Below are 4,540 nucleotides of genomic sequence, written 5' to 3' on the forward strand. Positions count from 1 at the left end.
GCCCAAGATTTCCTTCTACTCATGTTCTTGCAAAGCAAGGTATGTACTGGTTGAAATGAAAATTAAGATTGTAAATCTTTCCCTAATAATAAAGCACAGATTGACTTTGTCGGGTTCACCGTCACAATACGCTTCTTCCCGTAAGTTTACGGTTTCACTTTAAATTTAAAACATATATGCGAGGTGGTACTTAAACCGTTTCGTTCGCTGGTGACAATTATTTCCCAACGTAGTCGATGGGCCAACTCTGGCCCATAGCTCGTCCGCCCCACACAAGCCATTTGGGCACGAACGACGAAACTTCACGTCCCTCACTTGCCAAAAAAAATCCCCGTTCGTCTCCTCTCGAAACAAAACAATTCCCCGTTCGTCTCCCCACATGTGCCTGTTCCCATCTGTCCTCTCCCTCTCGACCCACGACGAGGCTCCAGCGTCGCGCCTTGGACCTCCCCGTGTCCGGAGATGGCCCGGCTGGGTGCCGCTCATAAGGAGGCTCCTTCGTCCAGGCCCTCCGCCGACTCAAGATTTGGCGGCCCTCTACTCCTCAACGCCCCACATCGAGAGCCCAATCTAGGAAATTAGCCCCGTTGCGCTGCACACCTCATACCCCTGCGTCGTCACAAGATGGTCCGGCTGGGCGCCGCTATGACGCACGAGCGTTTGATGTCCATGGAAGCCAGCTCCGCCACCCAGGCCCTCCTATGCAAGGTCGGCGAGGACACTGCTTTCTCGAAGTAGATCGCGCAGGTACACACACGTGCTCCCCTACCACTTACACGCTGATTTAGTTTGAAATCCAATTGTGACGTATTGATAAGCACCAATGCATCCTTGGTTTAGTTCCCACTGTCTTGAGTTACCTTGATTCTTTTAGTAATATCAAACTGATGAATACCTTTCAGATCTATCCGATATGATGTAAACGATACAAATACAGGGATTGCACATAAGTCATTGGATTTGACCTTTGTGAGGAATGCTACATCACTGTGCAATGCATTCATGAGATTCCAAGGGATGCTCAGGGAAGGTCAACAATAGCTGATTGTAGATGAAGTATTTATTGGTCCTGGCGCTATGTGCATATATAGTGGCTGATGATGATGAAGTACTGAACAATGACGAGGATAGATAGTTGTAAAAACCAAGCATTTCTAGCGAGGCGAAGCTAATTCTGGGAACAAGCCTTAATGTTGTGGGGGTCGGATTGAATGAATGTAGTGTGCTAACATGGTACATCCCTCGATTTGTATTTAGTATTCTCTTCCTGGTTAGCACTTGGAAAGTTAATTAGTCGGCACATATCTATGATAATAGAAGAAGTATTAATTATCTGACAATAGGTTTCTAATTTTCTTTGTGCTTAGTCCACAAGATAGGTGCGTGTTGTTTCTGATAATTACGATATTCTCGAACTCAACCTTTTCTGGTTTGTGCTTAATTAAAAGTTGCTCTATACTAGATATAAGGTGCCAATACTTCATTCTTGCAATGTACTCTTCCCAATAGTTGCCCTTATGAACTTTTTAGGTGAATGATAGAGGGTCTTTGTTTTAAACTCATGAATATGTTCCTCACAATAGGAAGAATGTAATATTGCTTGGCATGCATGTCTCCTTGAAGTACGGGCATCCAAGATTCCATACCGTGTATAACGGCTTTGACGTTAATTTAGAGTACACTTTGCCCTTCCCAAGCAGTTTCAAGGTTAATTGTGATACATGTGGCATTTCAAGTAGTAATTCCGCTCAAAGGTTAGATGTATACTTAAGTGTGGCTTCAAAATTCCATCGGTATCTTTGTAAAAGAATTCATGTTTTGTTTTTGCAGAAGTCCATATGACCTGATTTATCAATATGCACTATCATATATGCGCTGAAATGTATTCTCGACATTTTTTTAGAAAACCAGATGGAGGAAAATATGTGTGTTGTTTTTATCTGGGAAAACTGAGAGTCAGATGCACATGCCAAGACCATCGTTAATTTATTGCGTGTTTAACGGCTCAGAATGAAGAATTGCTACACCGGAACCTGGGCCATGCAGTGATTGATATTTCGGTTGCATCGCAGTTTCATCTGAGGTAAGTTATAAACGATGCATTGCTTCACCGTATTATATGCCGATGCTCTCTAATTTAATCTATCCGACGTATATACAACTTTCTTGGTGATCGTATTTTTCATGTTGTGTGTCGATGTGTATCACAACCTAACATGCAGACATAGATAAATTGTAATTATTGTTGTATACCGTTGGTTTTGGTAAAAGCTCATGTGTTATATGTTTTGGTGGGTTTTGGTAAAACCACTTCTCACCTTCAGAGATATATGTTTGTTGCTTGCTCTACACATGTCTGGTGCTCCAGCTCATGCATTCGTTTGATCTGACCATGGTGCATGGCATACATGTACGGAGAAACTTTGTATAGTGTTGTTAGCTGGTGGCATCTACAATTTAAGATAATCTATGTGACTTAAGATGATGCATGCATGAATTAAACCTGGCTATTAGATTAACTAACCTCGCAATATGAAACATTGCTATATGTACTCCTTCAACTTAACAAAAATGATGTGCCCACTTGCTTTGTCAATTGCAAAGAGGTGCGTATGATATGGAGAATCCTGAACATGGAAGATGAAAGACATATGTTGGCTGAGTGTGTTGGTCCTAAAGTGTTCCTTCAACGCTTCTTCACCTCGGAGGCCTCCAAACAAATGCTATGTATTTGCTCTTATGTGGACGTGGTGGCTAATCTAAAACAAAGTCAATGTTGGAGAGAAAAGATGCCATGTGAATGACACACTGTACTGAATCATAAGAAATGTTGTAGATTATGAGATGTTATGTCTGAAGAAACAAACAACGACTGTGACAGTGGCTCAAAGATGGAAACCGCCTAAAGCTGATGTGCTGAAAGTGAACATTGATGGTAGTTTCTTCTCGGATTCAGTTGAGGGAGGCTCGGGTTTTATAGTCAGAGACAACTCATGCAATGCAGGGGGCTCAGGAGCAAGAAAACTTCGTGAGCTTCAAGACCCTATGCATGCAGAGGCCGAGGCATGCTTGCATGCAATCCAGGAGGCTCAAACTTGGGCAATGAGGAGAATTACTAGACAGACGCACAGGAACTGGTGAAAGCCACCCCATCAAAAGATTATGACCTGGCACCTAACGGTGTTCTCTTCCAGGAGATCAAAGCTTACCTAGCTTTACATTTTGTTATGTTTAAATAAAGTAAAGTACTGTCCTAGACTTTGTAATTTATAAGGTTGTAGATGCCCTTGTGGCATTCGATGTGAAGATTTGGTTGCTAGCGATCTTGCTGTGCACTCTGGTTAATGTAATAAGGTTTTCCATTAATTTTTTTAACAAAACAAAAGAAATATCTATCCAACACAACGGGTCTGACTAGATCAATGTTATTTGCGCAAATGCCAAAAATAATCTCGATTGTGCAGGTCTTATAACAACATGTCAGTGTAAGAAAACATATTGTGGTGACAGTCACTCAGTTGCGATGCTCCTTCCAATTCACATGTTGCTATGAGCTAATTTGAACTTGTAGGTATAAGTTATGTAAGTAGGAGGAATAAATAATATCTGTCTCTTCTCTACCTGTAGATATAAGGAGAAGCATCAAGCTATAAAGGAGATCAAGAGTATCAACATGGTTACATGGATGACCCGAGGGAGAGACGAAGGAAGAGTGATATGTATGCCCCCGTTGCAACGCACAGGCTCTTTTGCTAGTAGATATATTGAAATAACAGAGCAAGATGCAAATATGGGAGTAACTGATAGAACATATCAATATATAGATGAAAGCAAAGTACATAAATAAATATTTAAAAATAGATAATGTAACAAAGATTTGATGCAAATATATAGATAATGTAGCAATAGACGGCATATGTTCACAAATTTAGGCCATGCCGACCGTGGTAGGTTGAGATTGAACATACCTAGCGCTCCCTGAAGTCATCCGAAATGGTGAGATAGAACTTCGTTTCTGACTGGCCCCGACCACACTTGCCCGATTTGCGCTCGCACTCTGGACACATGAATGAACACCCACGAATCAGCTAGAACAAAAATGATTCCACGGCGATTTCCGCCGGTTGATTAACAGTGACGGACGGACTGCGAGAAGAGATGAGTGAATATTTCGCTAAGTTGATTACCTTCTCCATGATAAAAATCCCTGGCCCAATCCCGGAGAAAAACCCAGTCGCCCAGAGTCTAGAATGTCGGTGCAGATAGGCGGCGGAAAGCGGTAGGGGCGAAATCCCGTGCCGTTTGGAGCGCGACCTCCGCCCGCCATCAACAGCTGTCGAGCTTAGGGTGGCCGCCGCGATAGAAGTTGATGAGGTGCAGAGTTGCAGAGGAGTCCACGGCGATTGGGTGGGGACAAAGTGGGCGAGGGTTTTCTTTTTATTTTTGCATGTGTGAGTGAACACACACGGTTCGCAGAGGCGATGGAGATGAATCGTGTGTGATAGTAAATCACCAAGATTGAATGGGAATCCAAATTTCC

General features: G+C 42.6%; 1 long non-coding RNA gene across 2 annotated transcripts; it reads left to right on the forward strand.

Moving 5' to 3' along the window:
- The first annotated feature begins 306 nt into the window (after nucleotides 1-306).
- LOC125515682 lies at nucleotides 307-3,381 on the forward strand. Of its 2 annotated transcripts, none has more exons than XR_007287093.1 (2): nucleotides 307-747; nucleotides 903-3,381. It is a non-coding gene; the product is annotated as an uncharacterized LOC125515682 (long non-coding RNA). The 2 variants fall into 2 exon arrangements; XR_007287095.1 differs by having other exon boundaries at nucleotides 938-3,381.
- The last annotated feature ends 1,159 nt before the right edge of the window (nucleotides 3,382-4,540 follow it).

Source organism: Triticum urartu, chromosome 1, assembly GCF_003073215.2.
Source record: "Triticum urartu cultivar G1812 chromosome 1, Tu2.1, whole genome shotgun sequence".
Classification (NCBI taxonomy): Eukaryota; Viridiplantae; Streptophyta; class Magnoliopsida; order Poales; family Poaceae; genus Triticum; species Triticum urartu.